The 11,291-nt window shown below is 38.0% G+C and overlaps 1 long non-coding RNA gene across 1 annotated transcript in view; it reads left to right on the forward strand.

The window, feature by feature from the left end:
- The window catches only part of LOC105553681, a 67,750-nt gene that overhangs the window by 2,637 nt on the left and 53,822 nt on the right, over positions 1-11,291 (forward strand). The window lies entirely within an intron of this gene.

Raw genomic sequence — 11,291 nt, forward strand, 5'->3', positions numbered from 1 at the left:
AAAAAAAAAAAAAAAAAAGAAAGAAATGGAATATGTACATTATCAAAAAGCAAACTGGAGTCAGCCATGAAGTTGTGAATGTAAGAGAGGGGATTCTCCATCTTATTTTGATTTTCTTTTTAACTTAAGAGACAATTTTACTAAGGAAGCAAAAATCCCCACCTGCTTGGCCCATCACACTCAGTAGAATATAGACAGACAAGGCACATGACAATGGCATAGATCCTGTTGGGTTTATGCCTGTCAAAAGGGAAGAAATTGTTCTTTTAGGATCCAGACTTTGAAGGCAAATAAACAAAAATTTCAGTCCCAACCCCACATCCTCCTCATTGTGTAGTCTTTAGTAAGTTTCTGAAAATGTTTAAGCTTTGGCTTTGTCAGCTAGAAAGTGGAAATAATCATTTAAGCCATAAGTACCAAGTCCTGGCTGGGTCAATTGGCATGCTAAAAAAAGGTTACCTGAAGGGGGTTTTATCAAGAGTTGATTCAGGGTGTGGACAAAGTTAAGGAACCCACTAAGAGTAGGGAGGTGCCCAGGGACTAGTGGTAGTGAAGGCTATTCCCACCATCAGGCCTGTGGGGATGGGGGAGGTGAGAGCTCTTATCAGAGCATTGGGGAACTTGCACATGGGAGAGACCACTCAGCAAGAGCTGCTTCAGCGAGGGATACTGCCACCATCACTGCCACATCACTGTCTGGCCAGGTGGGGGTGGAATAAACCCCACTAAGGCTCTTTCCTCTTGCTTTCCAATCCCACAGCAGTGTGCTTCATTGGCTGCCCTTGACATAAAGTCAGAAGATAAAGGAAGAGAGTGGCTAAGGAAGTGAGCTTCCTTTGCACAAAATCAGGTTAGAAAAGGATCAAGAGTGGATATGGAGGAGGAAACGGAAAATTTTCAGCATCTCTCTGTCTTAGATGGCTGTTGTTTGCCCAGTATCTCTTCTTTTGAGTATAAAACTTGAATGAGGCTGAAATAACATGTTACCCTCCTCCAATGACCAAGACCAGAGAATTTCATCTCCCTACCCTCTAGCCAATCAATCAAATTCAACTTTGAGATTTAATACAGGGTCTCTGGAAAATAGATAATCTCTTTTTCATTTGGATTATGAGCCATAAGGATGTAGACTTGGGCCAAACAAGTCACCTTTCCAACTATGTAGAAATAACTGACCTGACAGCAAAGACAATGCAAAAAGAGCAAAGAAGAGTCCAGGAATAGGGAGAAAGAGGGAGGCCCATGGTGACTTTGTTTGAAGCCGTTTGTTTAATTACATCTAAAGGCAGTTATGCTTTTTAGCATTTCAGTAATATGATTCTTTAATATCCTATATTGGAAGAGTCGCAAAGGTTAATAAGGAAATATGAAGCACTCAACAACAGCAGAAAGTCTCTATCATACCAGAAATGGAGGTCAAAGGGAGGCTATGGCACTACGGAATTCTCTGAGTTGGGGCCTCAGTAGGACCTGAAATCGTGGAGAAGGAACTGCTTAGGAAATGCTGAAGCTTCCAGGCTGGAACCATGGCAAAGATTGCACAACAGGAACCGAAACCAGAGAAGAAATATGACCTCAAGTACAGAGAGTGAGAAGAAATAGTCTGGCTTCTCCTTGCCTTCCACCCTTTGGATGCCCGCTCCTCTGCCTTCACTTAGCTAAACCTAACTCTGAAACCAACAATTCAGAGCTGAGCAGGAAATGGGGCAGGATATGGCTTTCAGAGCAAACAAGTAAAACACATGGTCAGGACATAGGACACACTCGTTCTTTTTTCCTCTTTCCTTCCGAAATGCATTACAAACTGTAGGAAGGCTACACAATTTTTTTTTTTTTTTTTGGTCAAATCTCAGAGAATGGGGGTCAGGTTATTTCCTCCTTAGAGACTTCAGTGGGTTACAATATAAGACAAGGGAATTTGGTCTGATACTCAAGTTCCTTTAAACTATTGCCATAATTTATGAGCATGGAATAACATGACAGAAAAATGTAAAGGTAAATTGAAATCCAGTCACATTAGGCTACTTGCTCTTTTTTATTACAGCATATTTTTCTGCACTTGCTAATAATATTCCTTCTGCCAGGCTTAACGTCTTCTTCCCCATTTTTCTTTACTGAGATTTTACCTTCGCAATTATTCCTTCAAGAAACATACTGGCTTGCCCAAACTTCATTGTATCTCTCCCTTCTTAAATTCTTATATCATTTTCATGGCACTTAACAAATTAGATCTTGTGTTTTAGATATTGAAATTTCTATCCTATGCTTTGATAATAGATGGTGATTTCTGCAAAGGCAAAGAATACTTTCCTCAACTTTGTTTCCTTTGGGGTGGATTTAAATGATCTCTTATACCTACTAGTTGTTTGATAAATGTTTGTTGTAGCAGATGAACACCTGAAACAGTAATACTGAACCTTAGGTTCTAGTATTTTCTATGTCACATTAGTGTGACTTGCAGAATGGCTCAGCTTAGCTTTGCCTATGCACAATAAGTTCAGACTAGATGAGTTCCAAAGTCCCTCCTGGCCCTTTCAGTTTCCTAATTTCGCATACAAGTTGGAAGATAAAATTTGCAAGCAGCAATTTTATAGTTCTATTATGGAATTTCTACTTGGGGGAAGCTAACATTTCATGATTTCATTCTTGCTGGATTGTTTCTCAAGATTTTCCATGGGGCTGAAATTTATCCATGACCTTGAGAAAGACATGCAAATGCTTCATGATCCTCACTCCACTATCTTGTCCCTAATGCTTTTCCTCTGATGATTACTCATTTCACACCCCAAAAGCAACTCATTTTATAAACGTTTGTACAGCACAGCAAGCAGTAAAGAATAAGAAATTATAAAATATTATATACTATGAAGAAACACTGCTCCTAATGCATCCACAAAGAACCAAGTTCACAAATGTTGATTTGTCAATTATAATGGTAAAATATGTATTTATATAATACATATGATATGATGAATGCTATTGGAGTGGGTTTGGCATATTTATTAAAATTTATTTTTATGAAAAAAGATTTAAAAAAGAAATGTCTGCTGTAAGCAGTTACATGAAAATGGATAAGTACAAAAGCAAGCACAAGAGTATTCAGTAGAGAGTTTTGAGCCTGAACAATCAAGTTTCAGGCAAATCTTGTGTGGTTCATAATTTTAGCCCTTTATTATGCAAAGCTGCCAATTCAATTTTACAACGCAAAGAAATGTTTGGCGTGATTATCAAGTTATATTTACTGTTCTGCGGATCTAGTAAAAGATGCACTATCTTGAAAGAGTCTGTTCAAATTACCTTTGAACACACTTTTAGATCCTCATTGGTAAGCAGAAGTTGGCAGGCTAAAATGTATTCTTTCTTAACTAGCATCAGCATGTGAAACTTTAGAAAAACTGGTAGAGCAAATGATGATTCAGTTGCAGAGCCAGAAAAATAATTTCCAAATCAACAAATTCAAACAGAGAAAAAAAGTTGCTGATCTTAGATGAATTGCCACACGTTGCCCCTTCCTTTCACAAGTGTCTTGGTAGAAAAACTCTCATATAGAATTTGTCCCACCCATCAGGATAAAGTTGTTATTTCAATTTCCTATCTCCTCTTCTGCATCTCACCTTCTGAGGAGAGAAATATTAAAATCTCAAAGTATTCATTGCTAAACCCAGAGATAAGGGGTTGGGATGCAAGTTGGAAAAACTGGGAAAGTACTAAATTCTGGACCTCTCTTCCCCCCTGGCTTCTCTCTCACCTCTCTCACTCTCTCTCTCTCTCTTCCTTCTTCTTTCTAAAAGAAGCCTTTGAAAGAGTTGTATGTATTTGCAGAATCAAATTTCTCTCCTCTCTCCTCTCTCCTCTCTTCAGGGCACACTGTTCAGCCTTTTGTTGTTATCTCTCCATTAAAACTGTTTTAGTCAACATTGTCGATGATCTCAATGCTACACCAAAGTTCTAGTTTCAAGCTTTGTCTAATTCAACTGTAGCAGCATGAGACAGAATGTATTACTCTCTGCTCCTTGAAGCATTGTCTTGTCTTCCAGGAATATACACTGCCAGTGTTTCTTCTCTTATTGCTTGCTTTTTTTCAAGGTTCCTTGCTTGTTCCTCTTTTTCTTTGTGACAAATAGAAGTATTTCATGGCCAGGCCTTGAAACTCTTCCCTTATCTATCTATCCATTCGCATTCACTTTCTTCATGGGTTCATCTAGTTTTGTGATAGCTTCTAAATACATAATTTTAGTCTCAGCCTCTTTCCTGAGGTATAGACTCAGAGATGAACTGACTACCTGATGTCTCCACTTGAATGTTCAACGGTCATCTCAGAGTCAACATATCCAGAACAAGTCTTCTATATTCAATCCAACCTCCCCAAACATGCTTCTGCTTAGCCTGCCCCGACTCAGTGGATCGTGACACCATTGTTCCAGTCAGGACTAGGAAAAGGGTGAAGCAAGCCAGCCAGTTGGGCACAACGTTTAAGGCATTTGGAGCATCAGGAAAGTGCTGGCCTTACTTTTGTATGGCTACGCAAGGTCCTTCTTAAATTTTATGCCCTCAACATCTCACTTGGCTCACGCTAATACCATCACTGCTTCTTCTTGCTCAAGCCAAAAAGTTCAGCATCATCCTTTATGCCTCTGTTTCTCCCATTTCCAATCTACCAGGATATCCTATTGGCTCTACATTCATTAATATTAAAGTGTTTGACCAGTTATTAAAAAAAAAATACATATATCAAAAGTAATGGAGGAGCTTTTTAAAATGTAATTCTTGTCCTAAAGAAGGAAAACCAAAATTCTGCTCTTATTTTCACAAAGACAAGGAGCTAAGAGAATGTAGACATACTATATCAGAGTGTTTAAAAAATTAATAGACTTTGACTTTTATACCAGTTTTAGGTTTACAGAAAATGTGATCCAAATATATTGGGTTCCTGTACACTCTGTCCCCCCACTGGCCTCTGGTTTTTCCTACTATTAACATTTTGTGTTGGTGTGGCACATTTGGTACAATTGATGAACGAATATTCATGCATTGTGATTAACTAGCATCCATAGTTTATTTTAGGGTTTAGTCTCTGTGTTGTACAGTTCTATGGGATTTGCTAAATGTACTATGTCATATATTTCCCATTACAGTATCATAAAGAATAGTTTCACTGCCCTAACAATCTTCAGGGCCTTATTTCCCCTCAGCTAGCAGTGACATCTTTAGGTACAAGCACACACCACCTATAACAATTTAATTTCTTGCCTTCTGGGCAAGCCAGGGCAGTGACTGAGGGCAGATAGAATGTCACCTGTCTTCCATTCAGCAGCCTGTGTTGGATGCAGGGTCCAAGGTTCCTGGGTCCAGCCTACGTGCCCCAACGGTGGTCTCCTACACTCAAAGACAATGAACTTCCAGACACGTCACAAATGCCAGATGCTCTGCAAAGCTCTCCTGATTCCTCCTAGCAACATGAGTTGCCGCATTTTCTTTATTCTAAGGTGTCAGGCACATGATCATGGTGTTCATCAGGCTGTCTGATCCTCAGATTATATGTCAGTCTCCCAGACTAGATCATGGGCTTCTTAAGGGCAGAAGCTTCTTCTTAGTCATCTGTGTCTTCCTCAGGGCCTGTACTCGCCATTTGTTGATGATATGAAAAGAGTTGGGGTTGTGAAGGGGAGGAAGAAGGATAGAGAAATGAATAAAGGGAAAAGAGGGAAAGAAATAAGGGAGAAAGGGAAGGTGTTTGTGCTCATGCCCTCGGTCACCGATCGCTATGGGTGGGCACAGGTGTTCAGCACCAGAACGACAGGAAGATGAGCAAGAGAGGGCATCTCTGAGTCAGGGCTGATGCATTTCGCACACCCAATGATCCAGCCACATCGCTGACGAATCTGTGATATTGTATATTTTTCCCATCAGCAGCCCTAGTTGCACATGAGAGACTATCATCTGCTATTTCACTGACTTCATTAAGTCCTAGAACCTCAGGGTTAACGAGTTCTTAGTTACATGGAACAGCTTTGTTTGATAGGTTATTCTAGTTTTATATGTAAGAAAACTTGGTGTTCTTATATTATTTAATATATTGATTTGCTACATTGTATAAAAAGACAAATAAATGAGACTTCTTTAAACTGTCTTAGAAGATGTCTCAAGTCTCCCATGGCTCTGAAACTTCAGTGTGGACAGGCAGTTCACGACATTTGTTGTCCGTAGCGTACTTGTTTGGACAATTTCTCAATTTCCAAACAGCAGTGATATTTTCTGCAACAGATGAATTACAAAACAAAATATTTCACATTTTGTCCTCCCTCTGATAGAAATCTTTGTGGTCTTAAACAATTAAAACTCCTTAGTTTAAACTCGAAGTATTATTAAGGAAAGTTGAAATTTTATGATAGTGATTAAATTGAAGATTCAAAAATGTGTCTATATTTGGGAATATTCATTATGATTTTAATGTTAATTTTTTTGAGCCAATACCATTTCCAAAAACTTAAACTGCAGAAATACTAAAACATGTGCAGTTATAGCTTAAAAGAATGTGGTGAAATTATCTGCAGTAGGGCAAAATTTAAAACAATGCAAATGGTTTTAAAAGAGGATTAAGTAACTATATTTAATGATGAGTAAGTAGTAGGTTAAAAAAGGAATTATTTTGAATAATAAGAAAAATAAAGATTCTAAGGTACATATTCAGTGAGGAAAGTTTCAGAATCACATGTTTACTATCATTTCATTTTTGCAAAAGAAACAAGAATAAAAATGAAAGCTACACACGTGCATGCATACTCACTGCAAGACACTTGTAAATTGAAGGGGGTAATGTTAATATTGACATAGGAACCATCAGCATGATATAGGAGTGTCATGAAAACGAGGATCTATAACCACTTTAATTTAAGGGACTTTATATTCTCTATTATACCTTACTATCTATAATAATAAAATTAAATTTTCCATACTTAAAGTATCAAAAAAAAATAAATTGAGTAAATTGTGAACTTGGATCTCAAGTCCAGTTCCTTTAGTTCTCTCAGAACTATCTCCCTTCATTTCAAAGTTCATGGAATGGTTTTTGGTTTTCCTAACATGTACCACTGTATTTTAAATTTACACATCACCACGACATTCTTTTTTCTTGTTCTCTTATTATTAGAACATACATTTAATGCCTTCTGACAATCTAGCCATTGTAAACCTCCCAGGTTTATCAACTGTCATCATCCAAGTACCCACAGTGCAGATTTCTGGTATTACAATGGTTTTAAATTTTGTCCTTTGGATTTTTTGAAAATAAATTACAGTGTCTATTTACATGGATAAAGAGTGACCACTGTCTTTGGCTGGTTTTTGTTGATAATGAGGCCAAGACCAGGGCCTTCACTGAATTCCCACATGTGCTTGGTTGCAAGCCACACTCAGGTGACAGACAGTCTTGCAGTTGCTGCTATTGGTCACATGAAGACTGGGAAAGAGAGTGCATCAGATCAATATAAACTTATTTCTCTTGCAAAGCATAGCAACTTGAGGCACATGCATTATGAATATTGGGTCAGAAGCATTATCTTCATATTCAAAGACTAGCATATAATTATCAAGAACAGAAATGTAAAGAACATAAATAGCTTGATGATAGAATTGGTACACATTTTATTAGAAATTCTATTTGAAATCCAGAGAAGAGTAACTGAATGGATTAAAAACATATCAGATATTAGATGACAGAGAATATGAGAAAATTTCAACTTTTTTTCCAATTGAATTTAACAATGTTTTGCTCCTTAGTTGACTGATTGAATAATTTGCCTCTGCCAGGATGTAAATTCTCAGAGATACTCTTTCTGCCATTGTGCCAATCTATGACACAGCTAGCGTAGTATTTATATGTTGTGCTGGTCAATATCCTTCAGAAATGCCCAGCAGAACACAGGCACAAATATTCTCCTTCAACAAATACTCATCGAATATGAAATCAGACTTCTACTGATACTGAGGTACCAGTACTTCCACTGGTACAGAGTCATCTGGAGGGCTTGTTATGAGGCCTCATTCAGGATGAGGCAAAAGTTTTGAAGTTTGCATTTAAAAGTGTTTAAAAAGTCATGTATAAAGAGTGGCCGCCATGATGATTAAACACATTATATTGTGCCCTTATAAAATGTGATCAAAAACCACAAACTTTAATGACAATAAGTAATTGTTCTTATTTGGTCTGCTCATTCTGAAAAAAATGAGTCTTGTCCTAGGCAACAGGGCTGGAGCAGTTGGAACATGCGTCAGTTGGAACATGTTTAAAAGCTAATGGATAAAATTGTTTTACATTTCATATAAGACAAATAGAGTAAATTAAGGATACATTTCTAGTATGTTCAGATATTCCAACAAGTAAATATCTTATATATCTCAGTTTGCTCCAGTATTTGTCAAACACATTTATTTTCATTTTGATAAAAATGTCTCAAAAATGCCTTAGTAATTTGCGCTTTGGTGAGGGAAATTTGGAAATAATGAATGTGAGCTAATCTCTTTGTGACTTAAGGATTCTTACTCGAAATCATCAGCTTTGGACCTATGCTTTTATAATGTGATGCTCATTGGGTTTTTGAGGTATAATGCTTGTCTCTAAACTGAATTGCCCCAAACTACTTTATAGTAGTTGATTTCACTACCTGTGTTCTCTCCTTCACTCTTATTTTGTATTTCAGTATGCCAAATTTACAATGTTTTTGTTGGTTTTGTTACCAACGGAAACATCAGGTGAATTAAAAGACACCAAGATAAGTACTCATCAAACTAAAAAGTAAATGCAATTCCACGTTATTTTTGCCCGAGGGTGGGTGGGTAAATTTAACATAACGCAGTCTTCTCAGTCTTGAGCATGCTTCAGAGTCATCTGGAGGGCTTGTTAAAATGCAGGTTGTCGGGTCCCACCCCAGAGCTGTTTCAGCAGATCTGGGGTGAGGCCCGAGAATGTGCATTTCTAGCACTTTTCCAGTGGATGCTGCCCATCTGAGGACTACACATTGAGAGCTACTTGCTGCTTAGAAAAGTGGAATGGGGATAGTTTAAAGAATCAGTAAGAGTTTAAGGTTTCAGGAAATGTCTGGAAGTCTGCAAGTAGAAAAAAGGGGAATGTTAATTTTCTCTTCACATATTGGGCATTATATTTATGGAACACAAAGAGGGAGCGCTGTGGGACAAAGTCAAGGGAGTTATATAAAATGATAGATTACAGTTACGTGTTAGTTCACAAAATGATTTCCGGAAGATACATTAAATAATCCCAACATTATAAACTGATACCACATTGGGCAACCTCACTCTCCAAAATCCTCTCATGTTGCCTTTGCACTAAGCTGGCCTGGATGGCCCATTGGTTGGACCCCATGTGGCATTCCTAATGTCACTGTATTCTAATCCATTGGTTGCCACTAAAGTGCTTTGCCAACGGATTTTGTTCTCAGATAGTGCACAGCACTGAAGAGAAAATCACTTTGCAAATCCAGTGATTTCATGGGCCACTAGGCTCTCTGGATTCTCTATTACCCAGTTTATCTTTTGTTCATTTAATGCATCACAAACAACATTGAATTAGTTTGTTGGACAATTAGGTAAGATATTAAACTGAAGATGTACATATAAATATGTCAAGTCATTATTTTAAGAATACATCTGTAAGACATAGTTGGAGAAGGCTTTTTCTTGTGAACATTGTGAAGGCTTTTCCCCGCAACTCTCTAATAGTTCAACAGGTATCAACTTACATAAATAATACTTCTTTCTCAGAGGGGTTCACAAGTGAGAAAAAGAATTTTCTATAATGGATGTTTAAAAAAATCACTTCCAAGGCAATTAGTTCTTGTAAATCTCCTGAAATAAACATCAGGAAATTAAATTGGTGTTTGTTTGTTAGTAGAATGAACATCCGCAAGCAAATCCAAGATTGCAAATTTAGCTCAGGCCTAATTTCAAGTCTCTGAAAGACCCTTCCTTCCTGAGCTATGACCACCTAAAGTCCTCCTGCAGCTTCACCATTGCCTTAACTTTCAGCACGAATCCTGAAATGATGCTAAGGAGATGTACATGACTACATGTCTACAAGCTGTGGTTTCATCATTTTTTTCTTTGTCTCTGAGCTAATGCCGAGAAAACACCCTGGTTCTGCTAAGTGGATCTCAGTCTGTTACTTAGTCTCCTGCTCTCCAGTCACCCAAGTCTGATTCCTCAGCTTGATTCTTTTTTGTTACGTGTCATTGCCCTCAGGAAAGGGTACCCCAGTCCTGGATCCTGGGCCATTGTCTTGGACCCTCCTCTAAAATGCCAAATATTTCTAATTTCAATTTGCTATCCTTCTTGTAAGGATGAATTGTCTCATACTGCATCCATCTGTTTGGACAGGCCAACACTTAATTTGTAACCCTTCATGGGTATCTACTTAACTGAACTGCAACCTGCTATCGCTTCATCTTGTCGGACAGGCTAGTGTAGTCTCGCTTTACATCATGATGGAATCTATCCACCCAGATCCTGTTCAGTAATAGAGCCTTTTCTCAAATCCCAGCCCTTCCACATCTGAGCTACATGACAATAAGTAATTAATTGGTCTTACTTGGTCTGTTCATTCTGAAAGAACTGAGTCCTTACTGAATGGAGTTTCGTAAGGACTGAGTTCTTATGGAGCCATATTATACATGGGAGTGATGGACATGAACAAGGTACAATTTCTCTCCTGAAGAAACTTAATTTCCTTCTTTCTTTCTTTCTTTCTTTCTTTCTTTCTTTCTTTCTTTCTTTCTTTCTGTCTGTCTGTCTGTCTTTTTTTTTTTTGACAGAGTCCCACTCTCTCACCCAGGCTGGAGTGCAGTGCATAATCTTGGCTCACTGCAACCTCCGCTTCCTGGGCTCAAGTGATTCTCCTACTTCAGCCTCCTGAGTAGCTGGGATTACAAAATCAGTCTGCCATCATGCCAGACTAATTTTTTTTATATATATTTAGTAGAGACAGAGTTTTGCCATATTGTCCGGGTGGGTCTCTAACTCCTGACCTCAAGTGATCTGCCCGCCTCAGCCTCCCAAAGTGCTGCGATTACAGGTATGAGCTACCGTACCTGGCTCATTTTTGATGACAGGGCAAACAAGCAAACAATTGAAATACAGGTTGAGTATTCCTTATCCAAAACTCTTAGGATAAGATGTGTTTTGGATTTTTAAAAAAATCTTCAATATTTTCATTAAACTTACTGGTTGATATCCCAAATTCAAAAATCTGAAATCTGAAAAGCTTTAATGAGCATTTC

This window comes from Mandrillus leucophaeus, unplaced genomic scaffold (genome assembly GCF_000951045.1).
Source record: "Mandrillus leucophaeus isolate KB7577 unplaced genomic scaffold, Mleu.le_1.0 Scaffold601, whole genome shotgun sequence".
Lineage (NCBI taxonomy): Eukaryota > Metazoa > Chordata > Mammalia > Primates > Cercopithecidae > Mandrillus > Mandrillus leucophaeus.